Source organism: Haliotis cracherodii, unplaced genomic scaffold (assembly GCF_022045235.1).
Source record: "Haliotis cracherodii isolate W230 unplaced genomic scaffold, xgHalCrac1.p SCAF_1, whole genome shotgun sequence".
NCBI lineage: Eukaryota > Metazoa > Mollusca > Gastropoda > Lepetellida > Haliotidae > Haliotis > Haliotis cracherodii.
Window position 1 is genome coordinate 54,084,908 of NW_027266264.1, and position 25,209 is coordinate 54,110,116.

The following is a 25,209-nucleotide window of genomic DNA, read 5'->3' on the forward strand; positions in this document are numbered from 1 at the left end:
TGCCGGAGGATATGTACCCAGGTACTTTTCTGTTTACAGACTTGTACCGTGACAAGATTCTGAATACAGAAATGTAGATTGACAGTATGGATGCTTGAATAATGTCAATATCACAATGTGCATGTTTGCAAAGGAACCTGTTTCATGCACAGTGGACTGAACTCATCCTGGTTCAACATCATATATTGCCAAGCTAGTGTATATTTGTTTATTGCGACTGAATAGTTTGTTTGTTGTTTACCACCACACTCAGCAATATTCCTCCTATATGACAGTCTGTATATAATCGAGTCTGGACTAGACAATCCAGTGATTTATATCATGAGCATCGATCCACCAAGTTGGGATACGATGACATGTATCAACCAAGTCAGCGAGTTTGAACCCCTGATCCTGTTAGTCGCCTCTTACGATAAGCATAGTCGCCTTTTAAAGCAAGAATGTGTTGCTGAAGACCTATTCTAACCCAGATCTTCACGGGTGGGGACTGAATAGGGTACATTATGATATACAGTAGGATATCTGGGGTACCTAACAGTAAAACCACCATGACTCTTTCAGCACTATCATGAAATGGGAAATCTATAATCATATAAAGACTTGTGTTATCAATGTGATAAACAAATCCGATAAACTTGGTATCATGAGCCAATAAATATGCAAATGAGGTTGCCTAGCAGGAACTACTTTCAAGCTCCATACATCAAAGTGATGTGTTTCTCAATAAACTATTGACTAAACGTCTTCCAATGTTTCATCAAAACATTGCAGCAAACATAGTTTATTCCAATGATACATGTGATGGGGGAACACACTCAGCAAATGATCTTTAAATTAGGAATTGATTAAGAAATCTGTGTAACTCTATTTTGTGATCCAAAATTATGAAGTTTTAACCAATTGAGGCTGATCTATTTAAAATAAACAACAAGTTGAATCATATAAACATAAAATCTTCTTCAACCATAATTTTGTATATGACAAAAATGTTCTGTTCAGCTAGTTATGAATTATATAAACTAATAATGTTGAATTATATAAACCCTGGGCCTAAATATTTATGCAGTTATTTAGGTCCATGTATAAAGGTACAATCAACTAATAATGTTGAATTATATAAACCACAGACCTGAATATTTATATGGTTATTTAGGTCCATGTATAAACATACAATCAACTAATAATGTTGAATTATATAAACCAATATTTAAGCAGTTATTTAGGTGTATGTATAACAGATAATCAACTAATAATGTTGCAACTGTTACAACATAAAATCATATCTGATTAAAAGCAAACGGTAACATATAAAAGACAATATACGTCACCTTCTTTCCCAAAATAGAAATGCACAAATATCCCTTTTGGCGTGAACATTCCAAGCTTTAAAAGAAACCTGAATTTAAATTGTGCAACTGTATTATGATCTTTGTTGTTCAGAAATAAGCACACATTCCTCCACACAACACCACCAACCTTCCAGCAGTACAATACATACTCAGTCATGTGTTTCAGTCTCTATAAGCATGTCCATATCGGGCTTTGATCTGAGAAAAGTGTCCCCTCCAGACAACCCAACAGGTATTCAGGGAGGTATTAGCTCACCTTATGTAAGTCCAGGTAAGACCAGGTAAGTTGAGGAACACCTACAGGTGCTTAGACTCTTGGTCGTTGGGTGTTACCTGTACACACCTTTGTTAACGAGTGGGATAAGGGCAGCTAGCACCTGTCTTCAGAATATGAGTGGACAGGTAGAGATATATTTTGGTGGTGGATCGTGTTACATGTATCTGTTAATATATTTATGATGTCTAGCATGTGGTGTGTTTGGGGAAATGGATACCCCAGTTTGGATTGCATGACAGAAGCTTGTGGCAATTGAGCAATTTGCATAATTGCTGTCCTTGACAATATGTTTCATTGTGTTGATGTCAATAGCTTCTCAAAAAACTTTGTCAAGTTTTACAATGATGAATAAATGAACTGTACCGAAATTAATCAACACTCATCACTTATTCATAACATATCAGATAAAAAGCATGTCTTGTATTGAAAATTCATAAATAATTCACAACTGATGATAAAAAAAAAAACACAAAAGAAAGTTGACAAAATGGTCCCTAACCATGAAATTGATTCTTTTTTGACACATGCACCAACTCACCTGCGATCTCCTCCACCTTGAGTGTAACCATAATGCAAGGATAAAAGCCTCAAAACTATCCCAGCAACACACAACCACACCTTTTACACAAACACCCACAAGTCACAAGTTGGAGAAACATCATTATCTTTCTCACACAGTGTGACAACTTTATTACAAACTTTCCCAAGAATGTCCGATCACACCTTGAAAGCATTTCCCCACCAAAAAACTATGTGCTGCCCAAACACAACGCAATACGGATGTATCCTGACCGTGTTTAATTCACTTAAACTGTTTGCTAGAAACAGTAAAGGTATTGACACACTAAACACTATGAAGCTCCCAGGCAGATCTGTGTATGTCTATATATAGTGTAATGATATACCCACAAGGAATGACAACAATCCCAATGATAAAGACACCCTTTCTGATACACCCAAATCTGGATCTGCAAGAAAAGCAAGTCTTAGCAGGACAATACTACAAGCGACAAGGAGGTTTGACAAGATATTAATGGACCAGTTTACGTTGAAGCATCTAGCTGTGTGGGAAGCTGATGGATAATAAAACTATATGTTCAGGTCTTTTTTAATACCCATTACATTGCTTCGCCTCATTTGCTTGTTACGTATTCCTTGCAACGACTATTGCTTCTTGATACGGCCCCCACTAATGGCTGCTGCATGTACCGGGTACTTCTGTCCTTACAACTACTGCAAACTCATTTTACATTTTGTATTTTGTTATGCCCCCACAGTGTTGATAAACGAATATATTTCTTAAATGTTTTTCTTTACTTATAAGCAGCTGAATCTCTGCATTTGTACACAGCAGATTAATCCCAAATTAACATATTGTTTTTTGTTTTAAACAAATCAGTAAAGCTGCTATCGTGTTACTGGATTTTCTGTCTGGTCCATCACTTGTTTGTTTGTCGACAAACACTTATTTTTTTCATGAGAATAGAGCAGGACATGCTGCCATTTTTGTGAATACCAGGGCCTACTTGCACAAAGCGATCTTAGCGCTAAGGTGATTGTAAGTCCCATACCTTAACATAGGCCTACAATAGTCTTAGCGCTAAGTTTGCTTTGTGCAAGTGGGCCCTGGTCATCACTGATTTTCAGTGTTCCATGCATTCATACAATTTTCACAGCTATTTTGCCTTTTACAAAATTTTGTTTTATGCCAAATGGGAACTGTTTTGTTGGATAATCCAGACTGGTTATTCTCTGGCATTGACATTGTATTATATCTTATATGTTATGTCTTATATGGTTAATATGTCATACAATATAACAGCCTTGTTTGGTATATCATTACTTTTCATGGATGGTTTTAAACATATAACTAGCTCATAGTTATTGACAGTTTTTAAAATCTTATAGGATATACAGTGTACATGGTCTGTATATTCTCACTGCTTATAGAAACTTCACATCTACACTACATCTAAAAAATTTACAATCTCATAAATTTACTGTGGGTATGACAGTATTACATTTTTCATATTCTTTAGATAGGCAGTTGAGTTCATTACACATTCTCAATAACACATAATTCAAAGTCATATTATTGAAATTTGTTCTCAAAATTTACTATCTTACCTGAATATCACATCACTCAATCACTGAATAGCAGTGTTCCCTGTCAGCCTTTGTGAATACATCCAGGATCCCCGACACAATCGAGAGTCCATCAGTAATTGTGAGTTTAACTATCACATATACCTGTGCTATTGTCAAGGTTTTAGCATCCAAACCGAAATAGAGATTCATGAATTTCTATTTCTCCTGTGATGTTAGTCTCTCATTCGGGCCTTGAAACAAAACTATTCGAAAAATTCCCAAGCGAGTCTATTATACTTTGGCAAGTCTAGATTTCTTCATATTCAGAAATGAAGAGATTCTCATAAGAAGGGACACTTTAACCGAAACTATTTTCACTTCAGAGAATAAACGTTCATCAACTGCACTATAGCCATATAATGGGTGCCCTGTTCATAAGGTCACAGATAACATGATACAATGAAATGTATTTGGGGTTGTGGGTGCCCCCTCTGCACCCTCTTCAATTTGTCAACAATAGAAAGGGCAACCGGTATGAACATATCAAAGAACAAATATACAAGTCTACCCTGCGAACATACGAGTCCAGTATCATAGCTTCACAAGTGGTTTATTCAAGCTAGCCAAATTACCTGTATAACCCAATCTTCAAACAACTCCTACCACATTACTAGAGTGATATAGGTAATGTACTGTACAAGGGGTAAGAGAATTGTGTCCTCAAGTACCTCATAAGAAACCACCTCAGTGGTCTAGTGGATAGAGCATTTGCCTATTGGAAGGTCGATGGTTCGATGCCCAGTCATGTCATGGCAAAAGACATTAAACATGGTAGTCATTGTTACCCTGCCTGGCGTTCAGCATTAGGGGCTAAAAAAAGGACTAGTCGGTTCAGATTCAGTAGACTGTGTCCTGAGTTGAATATCCATGTTAAACTGTAGCATGGTATCTCAGTGGGCTAACTCTATAAAACCAACTTTAGTCTGGAGTAGTACAAGAAGCCATATATCAAGTCACTATATAAGTGCAATAATCTTGAATGCAACGTCAAACCCCATTTCACTTCACCTTACCCTGGAAGCATAATGACTAAACTTGTTCTGTATGGGAACTTAGTAAACTAACATCTAGTTTCTGAAATGAACATGTCGTACACTTGTTCAATTATCTTAATAAAAATATAATAAAAAGGAGCCCAGAGACTCTCTTCATTTTCTGATACTGCAGTAATCTAAACTTGCCAAACATTATAGACTTGCATGGGCTGTATTTGATATATTTGTATCAGGGTCTGTAGTGAGTGAGTGAGTGAGTTGGGTTTAACGTCGCTTTCAACAGTATTCCAGTTATATCGCAGCGTGTCAGCTTAATGTGGGAGGAAAGCCCGAAGTGATGCAGGTCTCAGACGTTTATCACTTTGGGATTGGAACACACAATCATAGGTTTCTGGCGTGCCCAAGGGACGCAACTCTGCACAGCAAATCGCAGCACCTTAGACGACTGGGCCACCCGTGCCCCCTCAGGGTCTGTAAGACAGACTAGGGAACTTAGGTACAGTGAATCTTTCATAACTCGAAGACTTCAGGACAATCTAATATTTATTGAGCTACTTGTAGTTGGGATTCTGGTTGGAACAGATCCCCAGTAGCCATGCTGGCCATATCAGGTCGGTATATTTAATGGTCGGTTTCAGACTCAGTGACTTGGTTAATACTGTGTTATCCTAACCTGACCACTCTGACCGTTTCTCATAATATCAATCACTGGTTTGCTGGTTCAGATTGATACAGCTGAATATTGCTCTCCGTGCTTTTAAACTCTAAAGGAAAAAACAAACTTTGCCTGTGGCAAGCAGTATAGAGATTCTGTTTTGGCCATGTCATATTATCTTAAATGTAAAATCACTAGCTCATGGATGTTGATAGTGGGTTTGAATCCCGGTTTGCCATGATTATGTTTCTAGGTTTGTCAGCACCACACCCGTGCTCGTGGGTTTCACCGAAGTGGTAAATGTTTTAGACCTGCATCACATCGGGCTTTCCTCCTACATTTAGCTGAGCTGCTGGATATAACTGGAATACTGTTAAAAGCAGTGTTAAACCCAACTCATTCGCTCGCTCGCTCACTCACTCACTCACTCATTGTCTGGTATACATGCAACTAATGATTCCATTAAAACATGGTCTACCCATTTGTATCATCAATCTGTCATATTGATATTATTGTCATGTGTTCTTTTCATGTTTGTATAGTTTCATTGCATGAAAGCAGGGTATTACGTCATTTTGGAAAGCAGACATTTCGGGACATTTCATGTGCACAAGGGGTGTAGTGAATAAAATAGAATCATACACTGTCGTTTATTCTCCATCATAATGCACTCTCTAAATGCCTATTAAAGTACACAGGGTCCATTGTATCCTAGGAACTGTAACTGATGCAGTATCCTGTGTTATATATGGGTCTGCATGTTCAACCGGTTGTAACCATACGTCTTTGTCACTGCCTACTATGTTGAGATATTAACACACAAAAAATGAATAGTAAATAGAGACGTTGTTTATTTCAGACACCGATCATAAGCCATACAGATGAGAGATGTCACCAACAGTTTGTACACAAAGGCTTAGCTTTCTGTCCTGAAACACTACAGGTTTGGGCGGGGAGGTCAGAAGACATGGCATACCATCCCCATGACAAATTCAGGTGGTGGACGTGAAAATGACTGACTACCTTTCAAGCAAGAAGGTTCTCTAATGACTTGTACATGATTATACTCAGTATTTCCCTCGTGTGTGCGAGCAAACCTTCACTGGGAATGGGGTCGGGTGAACATCAAAATAGGGTTGGTTATGTACCCACGTTCTGACGGCTGTCTCTCACACAACTAATTAAGGTCATCTACTGAAGAGACGGCTGTTGAAATTCTGAAAGATTTTATAGTGTTTTGACAGCCAAAATACAGGATTGTGGCATTGATGTAATAGAGGTATGGTATTTGCAGGAATTATTGGTTTACATGATGTACCCACGTTCTGACGTCTGTCTCTCTGCTGCAGAGATTCATGTTGTTTGAAGGGTTTGACCTGAAGAGGCTAGGATGGGCCGGACAACAGAGGTTCCAGACTTTTATCTAAACACTCCACTGACAATACAGTAGCCGTATGTAAGCTTAGCATTCCTTTCAACACCCCTGTCCCCTTATCACATCTCAGGGCAAGTTTACACAAAGGTTTTGCCTTCTTCCCTCTTTCAGGTTTTTCTGAACTTGCAACATTCTTGAAGGACATGGTCAGGATGTCCACAGTTAATGTCAGGGAAGAAAAAGACTGAGTCATGGTAGTATATCAAGTTACCCTGTCACAGATAGCGGCTGGTTTCTTTCAGATAAAATCCAAAACATGGGTGTGTTCATTACTTGTATGAAAAGCATGAAGAGCATCACGTTTCAGGCAGCATGGAAGCAAGGATACAAGAACCTTCTTGAATCATGAATTGATGCAGAGCTCACAAACATGAACAGTAACAAAAAAAAAACATACTATACTGTAAGAAATATATATACTGGTAATAAAGATGTACAGCCTATCATATTGTATATTATTATTATTATTATTATTATTATTATTATTATTATTATTATAGATGTGGTCAGAAACCTCATGGGAAGCAACTCCATTGTTTATATGCATGGTTGGTTATAGACTGGTGCAGTCTCCATTTTATATTAACAAAATATGAATAGTAAATGTATCTCAAATACCCGAAGCAAACTAACAAAATGCTGAAAGACATAATTGAAACATTGTTAAAAAAGTGATAAAGAGTGACTTTGTTTCTCGATATTTTTATGCATTTAAAACACATAGGGGTAGAGGAAGAAAATTGACTTCGTATTTAAACAATATTTTTTTTAATTTGCATTAGAAAGAAGAACTGTAACCAGTCTAGGTTGGTACTGTTGGCATTTTGACATACATCTAGTCATCTACTATTACATACACTTGACCCTTCAGAGACAGTGACAGAGATAAAATATAAATACCTCAACAGACCCATAATTCCTAGTGCTAAAAAACTTCGCTTGCTTAACAAGTTCTGAAAGTTGGTGAAGTATCCATATTAATGGCCATCCCAGAACTCTATACAAACCATCCTCCAAATGAAACACTGCACGCTCACCCTAAAACTACATGTTTCAGATCAATGAAACTGTTTCAGATTAATTAAGTACCGCTATGAAATTACTTACCTCGACATCTCAAACAGTCCCTAACTCTGATGCATTGGTCAGAGAGGCCCAAAAAGTCATAAGTCCGTAAACTTCAGTTTCTCTTGTATAATAAATGTATCCAGTTTATCTGGCAACTTGTGAGTATTCTGGCATTTTTTCCCAAACATTCCATCACATATCCTGCTTTATCTCCAGACAAGGTGCACAGAAGCTGTGAGATAACAAATCTATGATTAATTACCCAGATAACTAGTTGTCCTCAAGGCATGAATGGCCCTCTCTCTTCCAACTTTCATCAGCTGATAAAGGGAAACTGCCCAAATTAAATATCAACTCTTCTTATCAGAGGAGAGTCAAGATCTTGTATTTCAATTAGGAAAAGGTTGTATAAATATACAATTTTTTATCTCTTGTGGTATTTCGGTTTCAGTTTCTGAAGGGAACTTCAAAGTTGAATGACAGATGGAATTTCTTGAGGGGTTATATATGTCAACACCATGACATTGATGAGTTTGATTTTTGTGTTGTTTTTAACTGTACATGGTTTTAAATAGACGTGCATATTGGAAAGGAAATTAATTATCATATCAGTCAAAAAAAAGCAGAAATCAAACAATAGTTATCATTGTGTATAATTCTAAGAGTACTATCTCTATTCCATCATTGCCATACATCCTGTATATTGGCTGTCATCACATTATGAAAATCTTCAAATTTTCAACAGAAGTCCTCTTCATTGTCAGCTATTGATAATCAGTTGTACAAGAATAGTACCTTGCTACCAAAAGGGAAACTTCAAAGTTGAAAGACAGATTGAATTTCTTGTGGGGTTATATATGTCATCAAGATGACACTGATGGGTTTAATTTTCACGGTTTTCTGTCTTTACATGGTTTTAAATAGTCGCAAAGAAAATCAATTATCCAATCCATCAAAATATGCAGAAATTTCAAACATATTTTCTTTAGGCATATTCACCGATTAAGGGAGAACATTTTTCCGTTTCCAGTTCATATGGTCTAAGAGAGAGTTAATGTTGTTTTATAATAAAACAATTATGCACAGGAGTGAAAACTGGTCCTAATTGACTTTCAGTCAGGTGAGCTAAAAATATAGATCATAACATAAATAACATGTTAGAGGCGGCGTAAACAATATAAAGATATTTTTTAAGTCACTCAGTGGGAAGCATTGAAACTGTATCTTTGTGGTGACAAGCTAAACACCGATGTGGAATGGCGCCATGTATTAGTCTGTGCTATACAAGAATTACAATCAAGTACGCACATGTTGACTTAAAGGGGCACTGATCTAACGCCATTCCCCGGACTGGTTGTTGCCTTTGTTATTGTTTTTTCCCCCCGTGAGTACCCGGATGATACGCAACGCAACTGAGCGTGACCAGAGACTGGGCTACCGTCTGCAAGGACAGCTAAATAAACTTGGAGGCAATATTTGTTTTACGCATTTTTGCATAAACACTGATTGGTTAACTGTGATCTATAAAGATTCGACAAAGGGCGCATGTTAAATAATTTCTTCAGCCTAAACAAACAGACAAAAAGAACGGCGGAGCTCATCGGAAGTCGTCATTTGGAAATACCCCAGATGGTTATAGTTTAATACTAAAAAAAGTATCCATGCAGTGAAAGCATTTTCGGATTTCGGATTGTGTAATACGATTACTACTCCCTTGTTGTCATACACGTTTTCTCGTATAACCCTACACTTGTGTATTTGTCGTCATTCACTTGATGCTCAGTTAATGAATGTATTACAGGTACAATTAGTGGTAGCACCACTTAGATTACCTGACAAAGGTTCTCATTTGGCATTTATTGTGTCTGGGGTAATTATTCAATCTAAATCCAGGTTTGAAGTGAGGTTATGTAATATGCACGTGACAGCCCAGCAAGAGATGAATGATCAGTTGATTTACTTTTTTTTGTAAATCAACGGATCATTCCTAGTCATCAAAGGATTAACAGAAAATACGTTGATTGATTAATCACTGTTATCTTGCACAGTGGATATGTCAAAAGTGAGTGTTTACATGTCTAGGTTTACTAAAACAAAGGGAATACACTCATATCATGGCGTGAAGTGCCGATGTAAAAACAACATACAATTTGTTCAAAGGGTTAACTGATAATACGTTGAGTGGTTGCTCATTGTTATCAAACTCAATGGATTTTTTAGGAACCGTCGACGTAATGAAAATAGTTGTCACGTGGCCTTTCTCAGCCGACCCTTGAGACTTGACACCCGAAACGATATATATCTTTTAGAATATTTGATAGTTACAGAGACACGTGACATCGAATAAGTTATTTTGTATAGCTGCAGACGAGTGGGATATTATTCCTTTGTGTGGATATTCACGGATACATTCCTCGAATAAGGAAGCTGCCTATTTATACACATAAATTTGGTAAGTTGTAATTATGGTATTTGCATTTTGTTTTCCTTCATTTGAAAAAAATATACACACTATAAAAAAAGCAATGCTCAGGTGAAATATTTACTTTGTGTTGCAAGTCAAAATAGTGTCAACGAAAATCGCAAAATTACCAAGCAAGTGACTTATCAAAACTTCGTCACCATTACCGATGCTACCCACAAAGATGCCTACATTTCCTTATTATCTCGGAAACTGTATTTCATTTTGTTGATCAATGTGACCATACGCTCTTATTACTACCGGTATCCATAAAAGTGACTAATGCGCTTACGAATAGCGCAACAGAGGTCGCGAGCTAGTCTAGATTTCTGCTCTACATCCGGGTACTCACTGGGAAAAAACAATAACAAAGGCAACAACCAGTCCCGGGGAATTGCGTTAGATCAGTGCCCCTTTAAAAAGAGTCTTTCATGTATTTTTTGTTCAGGGACATTTGTTTTCTCTGGATTTTTCTTGAAATTTCAAGTTTGTATCTTGAAATTTCAAGAAGAAATTAAAATAACAAACAAATGAAATTTCAACGTACATGTTGAAATTTCAAGATACATGTTGAAATTTCAAGATACTGTAAGTTGAAATTTAAAAATAATAAGTTGAAATTTTAATATACTAAATTGAAATTTCAACTTATGTATCTTGAAATTTCAACATATTATCTTGAAATCAGAATCAATTTCAAGAAAAAAACGAAAGAAAAAAGGTTTCCGTATATATTTCTCCCAGTTATTGATTGATTCCCACTCTCTGCTGTCATTTAGGCACAAATATACACATGCATTATTCACCTGGACTAGTCATCCTGCCAATATACTACAATAGCGGCAAGCCAGTGAATGCAGAATTAGTCAGTTGGGTTTAACGCCACTTTGAATAGACCACTTGGACATCCCTGGCCCACCTGTATGGAGATTACCATACAAGTGCAGAATGAATATTCTTCAAATGGCTGTATGTTTAATTTGATTCTGACTGACTGATATTTTTTCTGAACCATAGCCTAGGATTTGTATGGAAACCAAAGTTGTAAAATCTTAATGAAATGGATTGGGATGTCTATTAAAATTGGCAGCATGGGCATTCGATTCAGTAAATTAATGTTCTTTGTTCACGAATACACCAACAGGAAAAAAAAATCTATATTTTATTTTCATGTCTGCTCTGTTATTGGTGGATTATAAAATCCACCAATAACAGAGCAGACATGAAAATAAAATCCACCAATAACAGAGCAGACATGAAAATAAAATATAGAATTTTTTTTTCCTGTTGGTGTATTCATGAACAAAAAACAACAACATGGTCACCTTACTACATCCTGCTTGATTATCACAAGGTCAGTGAAAACACTAATGTCACTCGGCTCAGAATCTATAATTGTTGTTATTTGGTAGTATCATCAAACAGCTGCAGTGGTTAAACTCAGTGGTTAAAGCATTAACTAATCACACTGAAGACTGGGTTCAGTTCATGGCACAATGTTATAACATGGCCCTGTTATAACATGTCTGGAATATTGCAGACTAGACTCATTTCACAACAGTGGAGTGCATACAATTGGGATATTCTGGATATCGTGATTAGTCACAACTCAGTGGGTCGAGAATGGAGAACAGAGAGGCTTGATCTGCATCCTATTACATTAAAATCAATGGACATTATATAATTTAAGTTGAGGGTGAATAAAGGGAAATTGATTTCGGATTTTTATTCTGGTGACGGATTAATTCAGATGTGATTATGTTAAGGGTGTATGGATTAAATAGCAACATTATTATTATCCGAAACTATTTTATTAATACCATGGCATACAACTTCTTACTTCTATTTCTTACAACCTTGAAGGAGGTGAGAGTCAAAAAGGTATTATTTTTTCGGAAAATACCCCAGTACTTTGAACTGATTTGGATGTATTTGAAGGTGTAGTCAAATTAATGGAGTTATAGATGAGTTGGAGTGAGTGAGTGAGTGAGTGAGTGAGTGAGTGAGTGAGTGAGTGAGCGAGTGAGCGGGTGAGAGGGTGGATGGGTGGGTGGGTGAGTGAGTGAGTGAGTGAGTGGGTGAGTGAGTGAGCGAGTGAGTGAGTATGAGTGAGTGAGTGAGAGGGTGAGTGAGTGAGTGAGTGAGTGAGTGAGTGAGTGGGTGGGTGGGTGGGTGGGTGGGTGGGTGAGTGAGTGAGTGAGCGAGTGAGTTAGTGAGTGAGAGGGTGAGTGAGTGAGTGAGTGAGAGGGTGGATGGGTGGGTGGGTGAGTGAGTGAGTGAGTGAGAGGGTGAGTGAGTGAGCGAGTGAGTGAGTATGAGTGAGTGAGTGAGAGGGTGAGTGAGTGAGTGAGTGAGTGAGTGAGTGAGTGAGTGGGTGGGTGGGTGGGTGGGTGAGTGAGTGAGTGAGTGAGTGAGTGAGTGAGTGGGTGAGTGAGTGAGTGAGTGAGTGAGTGAGGAGTGAGCGAGCGAGCTTAATGCTGCTTAGAACAGTATTCCAGTTATATCCTGTTGTGTCAGCTTGTGGGAGGAAACCCTGTGAGGGGATGCAGGGCTCAGACATATACCATGGCACCACCACTGCCACCATTTAATAAGGAATGGTGACTTAGCAGGGGAGGAAGGCTTAGGTAGGAGTATTGCCATTGCTACATAAACCTACCTATTATCTTGCTTCTTAATAAAGCAACTGAATTGCCTCTGTTGGGGTTCCAGGCTAGGACCGCTCCCAAGCAATATTTGTTTCAAAAGAGGTGACTTAAGGGATTGGGGGGTCAGACTGAATGACTTGGTTGATTGTATGTCATTGCACCCAGACAGAATAGGATGTTGCTCATACTATTAATCACTGGTTTGTCTGGTTAGACTTAGATTATGTAAGGCAATCATCATATAGGTTGAATATTGCAGAGTGCAGCGTTAAACAACAAATAATTTTTGTTGTTGCATCTTTAACTCAAAGTTCATTAACTCGAAGAATATATAGCATAAAACTCTAAAGTTACGTCCATTGCTATCTCATGGAGAATAAAAGCAATGCTAATCTTTGGTATGTTGTGTCTTATTTCACGATCCAATTTTGTCACATCAGACAGTGGCAGTCTTCTAATTTCAAATAACAGGTCGAGTTTTAAGTGGGTTAAATGTGGTTGCATGTGAGTCATGACTCACTTGGCCTGCCTACAAATTCCACTGTTTATAATCCTACTCAGTAACAAGGGGTTAATCCAAGAACAATGTAGACAGTTTACATCACCTGATATACTTCCTATAGGATAACACACGTTGAGTTAACAGACTTATTGCAAGTACTTTACCAGGATTTGATACCAGGAAAAAAACCATGATATTTCTTCCTTCTACACAATCATTAATCTTATTTAACAATATAACAACAATATAAAACACATCTACTTGTTTAAATAATACGTTCATCTAATCTAAAGATAAAAATAATGTGCGTATTCTATAGACAAACAAACAAATAAAACTTAATTGCTTACGTTTTTGTTACTTGATATCAAGTATGCAATGAAAACATACCATAAAGCTTAATCGGATGTTTTAAAGTCATGTGATAGCCAGGATTCGAAGGTTACCAGGATATAAACAAATAATTGGGTGAAAGCATTAGATTTAAGTGTCACACTGGGAATTTAAAACATATTATGAGTGTACTTACCTTCTCTAATGCTTGTACTGAATTCAAATATATTCTACATATGTGATGATGCAGACAGCCCAGCCCTAGAGATGAATGACCTGTCAACACTCATGTTGACATGCCCATGTTTATCCTGCTCGTTCTTAGTCATAACCAAGAAAAACAAATCCCCAGGACCTTTAAATTTGTACATTTCATAAACATATCTACATATTGGGGCTGGGGGGCGGTCGGGTAGCCTAGTGGTTAAAGCGTCCGCTCGTCACACAGAAGACCCAGGTTCGATTCCCAATATGGGTACAATGTGTGAAGCCCATTTCTGGTGTTCCCTGTGATATTGCTGGAATATAGCTAAAACGGTGTAAAACCATACTCACTCACACAATATGGGGATGGGACAGGTAACTCGGGTACTCGGGTGGGGTGGGTATTAAGTAGGAGCCGGGTACCCACAGGACTACCCGGACCCGTCAGTCACGTGATATATAGTTTAATGGTTAATAGTTAATAAAATTATCAAGAACTCTGTAAATACACTCTGATTTCTTTTGGACTATTCACACATTCCTGACTTATATATTTCTGAATAAAGATAAAGCTTCAGCCAGGTTCAGTTATGCTTGACCAGATAATTTCATAGTGTACCCCAGTACCTGAATACTTTTTGCCAGGGCTCTGGTCAAACAATTCCCTATCAGCATTTTGTACCAATCTCTTAAGACCTACAGCGGGTACCCGGGTAGGGTCGGGCAATACGGGGTAGGGTACCCGGGTAGTAAATTTGGACTCATCCCAGCCCTACTGCAATAGGCTTCTTATATTTAAAAATAAGTACATATAAATTTTCAAACTGTGAAGAATGTGTTTTGCTAAACATAGAGTGTATGATGACACTTGTACTGGCAGAAACAAGATGTGGCCTCACAAGGTGAAACAAGGTCACAGTTTTACTGTTTTTGATATAATGGTACGATGACAGGGTAGAAGACCGGGTTCAGGGTCAGACACAACCTGTAGTCAGCTGGTGTGAGGCTAGTCAAAATCTGAAAGGGCTAGTTGTTTTCAAATTAAGATGTTGACATGTTGGACATCATAGCTAACCCTGAAGACAGTCAAATTAAGTTTTGGTTTTACAGAACATCTGATACAAAGATGACAAGGGGTAAAATATCAAATGGTTTCAAAATTGATTTGAAGTTAATTTCCTTAAAACACCTCCTCGAAAACATTTTAACAAAAAGAAAAGGATGTAATAAGAGCATGTTTTTATACAAAAATAGTATCTTTTAAATCTATGTTATTAGATTTCCCAAATTGAGCATAAACTTATCCACAAAACAAAATATAATATTGAATGACCTAATTTTACTTACACACTTATCGGCAGGTAATTTGTAGATAATCTTCTGACCATAAACCATTCAAAGGAATTGTTTTACGTCAGTTGATGAGTTTCCAAAGACTACAATACTTTAAGTGCAGCCATAAAACACGATACAGGTAATGAGCTCTCTAATCAATATAAAACCTTTGTTAAAGATACCATTTTCCTTGCATCTAGTTGATGTCATATCCATGGCAACCAACATGATTAATGTTATTGAGATATAGTCATATACCTTACACAAACTTGATACCATCCAAACATCAAGATAAGCCACATTCACACAGAGGGTGTCTCTGATATATTTTGACCTACATTAAACAGATTTTTGTATAATGTAATACATTATAATATATATTTATCAGAATATAAAGTTCAATATTTCTAGTCACTTTTTGTTTAAAGTCAGTTAAACAGAGACAGTGTCTATGAGTGTTCCCCAAAATATCACCATGGCGATAATTTCAACACAGGTACGTAAATGGCTGTCAACACAGTATTCCCAAAGCTTTCATATATATAATTGCCTGATTTGATACCCCGATCAAACCAAGAACTTCCTCCTAGAGACCCATTTCCCTTCTTGTCGCTAATCTTGTAGATCTACGAGAATGAGAAATGGAAGACCTCGATACAGATCATTGATTTCTTAGAGACAGGCTGTGTCATGAATGTCAAGGTGAAACAAGACATGGCGATGTTTGAGTACAGTTTATACACACTTAGGGTCAGATTGGGTAGAAAAGGTGACACACATCAACCCATGGTTTATACCCTCTCCTTACAATCCATGTGCAGAAACAATACTGACATCAAAAACATGACGACCTACATACCTGTACACACATAATTATTGATATACAATAACAAAGTCATATCTATAATTTATTACTGCAGCAGCTCAGCCATAAGGGTGCAATATCTTTGTCCAATGACTGATAACATGTTTATAAATCTAAATATGTCACCACCTTGGGTTTCAAAACCGGTTGGCCCATCTCTCGCAAGAACTGAGGTTAAACAAAATGGAAGGAAAATTTCAACTATTCCGAGAAATAGTGAGTTAATGACACAAGGTGTTGTTGGGACAGATAGTACCTGTATTGGAAGGTCGAGGTCATTAATGCACAGAACGTACCTGAAACCGATATGATAAGTTGTTTCCTGAACGGGTGTTGCTGTGTGGTTAGGGTAGACGACAAATACTCAGTATTAATACCCTTGAGTTCATACGTACCTCTGTGTTCCTATTCTGAGTCGCTATGTTCCTCAATGTTCCTGTGTACGTTCCTCGATGTTCCTGTGTTCCTCTGACACAGCCCAGGACCTGATTGACGACTAGCGTTCCCACATGTACCCCGCCTCACTGAACTACCCATTGAATTCGACATAATTATCATATGGCTATTGAACTGTCACAGGTATTGATTTGTCCACAGCGTCCCGTCTAATTCTGCAACAACTTGACACTCCTAATGCTGATGATGATATCATACAAACATGTTAATCTCCTTCCATACTAATTTCACACTAAAAAAGAAAAGGCTTACCTTTCAGTTTGTTAATGTATTGTCACAGCAACAAATTAGAATGCCTAATGACACTCTACCTAGTAAATCCAGGATGAGGTCCAATGCATGAGGTCGACCCACGCAGACGGATGTACAGACAGGCCAACCCAGTGAATAGTTAGGGGTTTAAACTGACTAATTACATGTGCACCGACATGTGGTCAGGTTTAGCTCCCACTGATAAAACACATGCAAGTAGCGGCCCATGACATGTCTCTCGCTCAGTCCCTGTATACTGCCTAGGCTGGCTGGCTTACAGGAGTCTCAATGAAAGCCTTGATCAACTACTGGGTGTACTGTTAGCTAGGGGGCATATCACAAGTTTCTGGATCATTTTTTTATATTTAACAAAATTTAAACCCAAACTTCTTTACACTAGCTGATTATATTTCAACCTATTTTAAAGGATCAAGGAAAAGATCAAATTCTTAAGATATGATTAAAACTTAACTTTTTAAACATTGGTTAAAATCAGAATTGTTCATAGTTCATTTTTTTTAAAAATTTTTAATTAAACTTTATGTGAAAAGTAACTATCTAAATCTATGTAAGGATAAGATATATGGATGAACAACTTCTTTATTACAATTAGGAGCGACATTTCAGTGTAGGTTCTAACACCGTTATCATCTGAATCAATGTTTTTGTTGTTGTTTTTTTAACTTATACACAAAATTTAGTTATACTTTATAGGGAGTCTGTTACATAACTATATAATCACTTCATATACTCATTCATTAATATAAATATCCCGTTCAATGTTCCCACCTAAAAAAGAAATGTTTCCAAGTTGTTTACAAACCCAGTTCTCCTACACATTCCTGTACACTAAACCTGTTTGAGATAATCTTGGCGTCCTATAGCTCAGAACAGAGCTTTGTGTTCTACTCAGACTGACCTCCCTCTAGCTTCCTGTGGACATTGTATATGAAATATCAGCTGTCTGTTCAGGGGGTATCTGTGGGTAATATCATACGGACACTTGTGCTTGGAGATGGTTATGAGAGAAGTATACGCTAATCTACAAATCAGGCTTAAACCGCAATGTTTGGGCATGTACTCGTATATATTTACTGCTTCTAAACCAGCTAGTTATGATATATGGGATTATATTGGCTTAAAGCTTATTCCACTGTCATAGCCCTAATGCTAAATTAGTGGTTTTGTAATATTATCTAATATTATGTTGCATAATGTCATATCACCAATGCGTTATGATTCAGTCTCATTACAGCTCACAGGTTTTCACAAGCAAATCAATATGATGCATACATGACAATAGTTTAATCAAGCATTAATGAATAACATATTTACATGTTTTGATGACTTCAAATTATTTGAGACTCCTAAATATTTGTCAGACTTGATGTCATCACTGATTTTCAGTGATGTCATGTAATTTTCACCACTATTTTGAGTTTTCATGCCTAATGGAATCTGTTGCGTCGGATAATAGAAAATGTACAATAAATGTAAAATGTATTTTCGGATTAAACATACCATTTAAGATTCAAATTTTCAGCCATGTGGCATAAAAGCGCACAAATAAATCAACCGTTGCCATCTGTTCAAATATTTCAACTAGGTCCTAATGATAATTGTATTCACATGGGCCATTTCCAAATTGACCAGAGTGAGAATTAGAGAGAGGTAACTGTTTCCATATACCTTACAACAACATGACCGGCACGGCCGGCACCACCTGCTCAACACCAGGACAGTCACCAGGGATACACACAAGTGCCAGAAAGAATTTTTATTATAAAAACATTTTTAGAATCACAATTGAATTCATAAATAGTTCCCCGCTTGACAACTGTGAATGTTGACATAATTCTTTTGATGTTACTGCCATTCATTCTCATTGAATGTCAGACGTTTCTGTCATTATTATATTTCTTTCACACAGATACGTTTTAATATCTCACGTAAAGTCCTTCTTTAGTATCACTGGTATTCTTTAACCATCACTATAAAAAGGGAAAGATCTTCTTAAAATAAACTGCCAGGCAAAAGAAAGTACACATCCATGTTTGATGAAGATAAAAATGAAGAAATTGTTATTCGATGGTCAGGTATTTAATACAGGTATCATATTGTGTTTTGGACCTTATGTTTGCTACTGTTTTTAGCCTAGTAACGTTTGTATAATGTTTGTAATTGTTTGATCACAAGTTTTCATGGAAGTAGCAACATTTTCTGTTCTGTTGATGCTGTTGTGAAAACTGTGTCTTACAATACACAGCAAACATAGACTGTTGAACCAATTCCTTTCTTATCAGACATTACAAATAAACAATCTAAGTCTTAACCCAGTATTTATAACAGTTTCCCCAACACAAGGAAACAAATCGTACAATCATATCAATCTCCATTAAGTTGATAAAGAGACTATTCAGTTCAACAAACCTACAAAGAGACTAATTCCATCCAATTCAATGTCTCGGCCACTGTAACTATCTATATATCAGCAGGGCTGCAGGTCCTGATGTGTTTTCCGATTCAATATTTTCTTCAAATAAAGCAATCATGCTGATGTAAATGGGCTAATCTCGTCATTGTACCTAGTTTACCCAGGGGCAGTTTGCACTATTTCAGCGTCTGTGTTACCACACTTGGTCCACTTTGATCACACCACAGCCCTAAGATCATTTGTGTGACGAGAAACTTAATCATTGCAGCCTTGCTGGACTTATTTACTTAGAGCTGAATCACAAACAAAAGTTCTCCTGCATCTTTAAATGAGCAGTTTCTAAATGAGTAGAGTAAAAAGTTGAATTCTGACAGGGGCCGAATAAGGATTTTTCATCATGTAGTCTTTCACTATGTAATTAAGGGATGAAATAGAGAGCACATATCTATTCTGTTAGATAACAAAAAAATACAGGTGACAAAAAATAAATCCATTTCATTGATTGCATCCGAGTATTCAAGTTGTTCATTTTTTTTAACATTACTGGGTTTACTTAAGATTTTCGACATGTAAATTCTCTGTTAAGACATAACTGTATGAAAATGGATGATTTTCTGATATGGTTGGAGTGTATACCATAGCTCATCTAACATGCTTGCTTAAAACAATTCTGTCACAAAAAACAACATCCTATGCCTACCCCAGAAAATGAAAAGCTTCGGCCCTTAACCTATATCTGAGGGTTTTCCAAAGACATATATATATGTCCCTGCTGATTCCAAGCCCAGACGTGAAATCTGCCAGGGTAAATGGCTACCTATCACCCATCAACTCTCACCAGTGAATACAGACAAGGTGGAATTCAAAACTAAACACCTGATCTTATCAGACGTTGGATATAAAAAAAGCTCTCTCAAACAACCTATTATATACATCACTGTGACATTCAAGCCTAGCTTCCAGTTGGGATTTAATTTCAACATGAAATAAATCCAACAATTTGTGCGTGCTATTCATGTTTAACAGCAACCTTGAACAACTAAAACCACATTATCCCACTACTGCACCTTTAAAGGGCATTCCTTTGTCCTATATCCATAATATGATTTGTATGGAAATCTGAGATTAAATCTTAAGCTTATTTTTTGTGTTGTCATATTGAAGTCAAATTTAAGCTCTTTGACAAAATGTTGAGATATAATCTAGAAGCATATCAATAGGACATCATTTTAAAAAAGAAATCTCCGTGTCTTAAAGACAGAGTGAGTGAGTGAGTTGGGTTTAACGCCGCTTTTAACAGTATTCCAGTTATATCGCGGCGTGTCAGCTTATTGTGGGAGGAAAGCCCGAAGTGATGCAGGTCTCAGACGTTTATCACTTCGGTGAAACCCACGAGCACTGGTATGGTGCTGACAAACCTAGAAACATAGTCGGGGCGAACTGGGATTCGAACCCACAATCATAGGTTTCTGGCGTGCCCAAAGGGACGCAACTATGCACAGTAAATCGCGGCGCCTTAGACGACTGGGCCACCCATGCCCCCCCTTAAAGACAGAGTGACTGGCTGAATTTGACCAACACATCTTAGAACAGTATTTTAGTTTTATCAAGGTATGTCACCTTAAAGTGGGAAGAAAGCCCAGCTTAGGTCAACATCTAAACTTGCACAAGTCTGTAAGGCAATAATTATTAGTTTTGATAATAATTTCTAGATGATATAAATAATAAGAACAGGATATCCCTATAAAAGACTGTACTTTTCACTTAGCTACACTTGCCTATCAGAATAGAATTACTATACATCCATGGACTTATCATTCAGTACAGCCTTGGAGCAAGGCTAGTTAACTTCTACAGTCTGTTAACAGTAATGTTTCTTCGGTTTGTCCCACACATGAAAAGCTGGACATGACCAAGGCCAACAGTTTAGGAGAGGGTAGATGAGGTTTGGATGGTTGGTTGGTTGGTCTGTTGTTTTACGCTGCGCTCAGCAATATTCCAGCTATATGACCAACAAAAGCATGTATGGAGCTGAGAGACCAAGGGTCTTAACTCCTGGGAATCTTGGATTCAAAATGGTAGGTGTATCCTGGCACAGGTAGGGGATGCAACTCTGCACATCGAAGTGTAGCACCTTAAGCCCTGGGCCACCCATGCTCCTAACTTCTAGTTCCTCACAGAAGGAATATATCTGGTAACAACCTCATACCAACAAAAGTACCTCTGTGAATTTGAATATATGGAATATGGAAACTTGATTTATGGAATCCATCGAATCATTCTCAGATGACAACCAATTTTTCACTTGGTTGTAAATGAGAGCTGGTCAACCATTTTTTCACAATAATCTCATACATAGGGCATAGGCCTTTCTTATTCTAAAAATCACAAGCACATTAAACACCACAAATTATAAACTTACCACTTTTAGACAAAAAGAAGGTTATCCTTTAAACACGCCTCATGCATGTTGTATAGCCTTTGTAGAGAAAATGACGTCTTCAAGAACGTAGACTATCCGCAACAACAACACACCCTATGGTTGAAGAGTATATCCTCCTTGACATATCGTATTTCCTATATCGGTAAACTTTACAAACATTCTCAACAGGCCATAACAGTAAAACCACAAGACAACCCCCAACACTCAGCCACAAATCTGCACATACCTTGCTGTTGGTTATGAATATTTATTTGACATTGATGATGACAGTAAATCTCTCGCTGTAGGATAAGCCTGTAAGACAGACTGGAATTCCTACAATAAATCTGTCAGTGGACACACTACAGATTTGCATGAACACAATCACTCCAGATTGGTATAAATTATAGTGTCCCTACACACTTCCATACCAGGAGTAAAGGCCTTCACAAATAATCAAATTCCATTTCACAAAGAAGGTGCTTTCTGCACAGGTAACATAGTGACACGATGACACATTCAATTTTAAGATGGGCCTGCCTGACAACCCAGATATTTGGATATGGTGTTTACTGCGTTCATAGATATGCAATCCAATTCACTTAACACTAAAATTTACAGCCTCTCATGTAGAGTGTTTCCTAACGAAATGTTCCGGGTTGATGAAGAATTCACTTGTAGATGTCAGAAAAGGGTTACAAAATTATCTTGATTTACAATATCAACATTTAAAACTATTCAGACATGAATATTGGGCCATCTTGGTCTAGTTTTTTTCCTTAAAATCAGCACCTGCCCTACATGTGCTGTTGTGTTCAATTGAAAAGATACCTATTTCAAGTTTTAATTTTTCAATTTATGTCAATTTAATTTTTTCTTGTAAATTCATTTTCAAAATGCCTAAATAAATAAATACCTACCTTTTTGTGTTATGAATTCAAAACCATTTCCTTTCTCTTAACAAATGGTGATCGCTCAATTTTGTCAAATTTTCTATTTTGGTGGCATCTTGACAAAATGGCCTAAGAAACTCATAAAACAATAGTGAATCAATTACTTTAACACATGCATAGGTAGAATTCCTTATTAAATGAACTAAAAATACTTAATTTTATTTCTCCTTGTTAAACTTTCAGAATTATATCCACTCACTCGCTCGCTCACATCAAGCTGACCCGCTGTGATATAACTTAAATAATTTCAAAGTAGTGTTAAACTCAATTGCTCACTCACTCACTCACTCACTCACTCACTCATTCACATCTATGACCTGCATCACTTTCGGCTTTCCTCCCACATCAAGCTGACACAATGTGATATAAATTAAATAATTTCAAAGTAGTGTTTAACTCACTCACTCACTCACTCACTCAGATCCTCGAGATCTGTTTTACAGATGAGTTGGAGTGAGTGAGTGAGTGAGTGAGTGAGTGAGTGAGTTGGGTTTAACACTCAATACTCGATATCAAATACATTTGAGATGTCCATGACTCCATTAATTTGACAACACCTTCAAATACATTCAGTTTTCATAGTCCTGGAATCAGACAGGTGTTTAACAATCAGACAATACAAAGCAACTCCGTGATTGATGCTGCCCCACAAAGACAGTGTGTTACCTGTAAAGTGCCCCTGAACACCTTTCCACATCAAGTCAGATCAAGCTGGTAAAGTGCAATATTACGATGACAACCCATTTCTTTGCCTCATTTAGCAACCAACCCAGGCATGTATACAGTATTTAACTTGACAAACTGACCTCACACCAGTGTGCACAGTTCACAAATAATGGATGCTGTAATCACAGCCCTTCAGGGCAGTGCTGCTTGATTTTCTTGAAAAACGGGATGTTTCAAATTTGCAGTTACAAAAATAAAGCTTAAAGTTACAAATACATAAGCTAAATGTAATGTTTCATTGGCATTTGTTAAGTAAATGCAAAGAGATAATAATATGTTAGAGATAATTTAATCATTATTTAGATTTAATTGCAAGGCAGACAGAAACAGAATCGCTACAATATTGCTCAGGATTATCTTCTTGTTCACGGGAAAACACAAGCTTATTAATTATCACACAAGTCATAAAGGTAAAGTAAACTCAATGAAATGACCTCATGAGGCCAGTCTGACCTCAAATTATAAGCCTATACCAGGTATGGAATTTACAATACCGTCTTCGACGTAATAAGCGCCCACAGCGATATTTGCTAATATATTGGCTAGAGAACAATCCCAATTAGCACCCCTTCCGATTGATCAATGTACACACTTATTTATTCGCGTATAATACGCACTTGTTTGTTATATGCACCCTTAATTATGGGCAATTAAATTCTGGAAAAATATATCTCTCGTATATAAACATTTCAGGCTGTCAGCATAAAGCACAAAATTTATCTTTCAACACTGTTTTTTTTCTCACAAAAATAATATTCTTACAAGAGCCTCCTATTTCTAATTTTGAGAGCGCCCTGGGCGCTTATTACGTCGAATACAGGTTCATGTTCATGTTCAGGTGCATGTTTAGGTGTATGTTCAGGTGATTGTTTAGGTGTACGTTTTGGTGATTGTTTAGGTGTAGGTTCAGGTGCATGTTTAGGTGTACGTTCAGGTGCATGTTTAGGTGTACGTTCAGGTGCATGTTTAGGTGTACGTTCAGGTGCATGTTTAGGTGTACGTTCAGGTGTATGTTTAGGTGTACGTTCAGGTGATTGTTTAGGTGTACGCTTAGGTGATTGTTTCAGTGTATGTTTAGGTGATTGTTTAGGTGTACGTTTTGGTGATTGTTTAGGTGTACATTCAGGTACATGTTTAGGTGTACGTTCAGGTGCATGTTTAGGTGTACGTTCAGGTGCGTGTTTAGGTGTATGTTCAAGTGCATGTTTAGGTGTACGTTTAGGTGATTGTTTAGGTGTATGTTCAGGTGCATGTTTAGTTTTACATTTAGGTGATTGTTTAGGTGTACGTTCAACTGCATGCTTGGTCAGGTGCATAATCAATAAATATCTCTGACTACAGGAAATAGTAAAGAAGTTATTACCCATAACATTCACATCTTCCTATTCAACCAACTTGAAAATGCCCGGCCCAGAAATCTAAGTAATCTAAACTTACCCAACTACAATATTAACTGCAGCTGATCATGAATAGCCTGTACTTTGACAAGTGAGTATTATGAAGATCATGTATACTGTTTTGTCATCATTTGTGTGCAAGGACTTGGAACAGCTCATTCGTGCTAAGGAATTTTATATGACTAAATCCTTATGAATGTTCCATAAAGGTTACTTGATGTTCCAGGGTCACGAAGTTCAAAGCTTGTCAGTGAAGTGACACAACCATCTATATACGTTAGACTAGCTCCTGTA

The 25,209-nt window shown here is 37.2% G+C and overlaps 1 protein-coding gene across 5 annotated transcripts in view; it reads right to left on the reverse strand.

Moving 5' to 3' along the window:
- Positions 1-25,209, reverse strand: part of LOC139479451 (mucin-17-like) — a 58,600-nt gene that overhangs the window by 30,058 nt on the left and 3,333 nt on the right. Inside the window, exon 1 of one of the 5 annotated variants that reach the window (XM_071262324.1) lies at positions 21,840-21,854. The exons of 2 other annotated variants lie outside the window; for them this stretch is intronic. The gene's annotated coding sequence lies outside the window, so the exon portion shown is untranslated. Of the gene's footprint in view, positions 1-2,164; positions 2,232-16,670; positions 16,782-21,839; positions 21,855-25,209 lie in introns of those variants that run through there. 2 more of the 5 variants (XM_071262311.1, XM_071262316.1) reach the window with 2 other exon arrangements.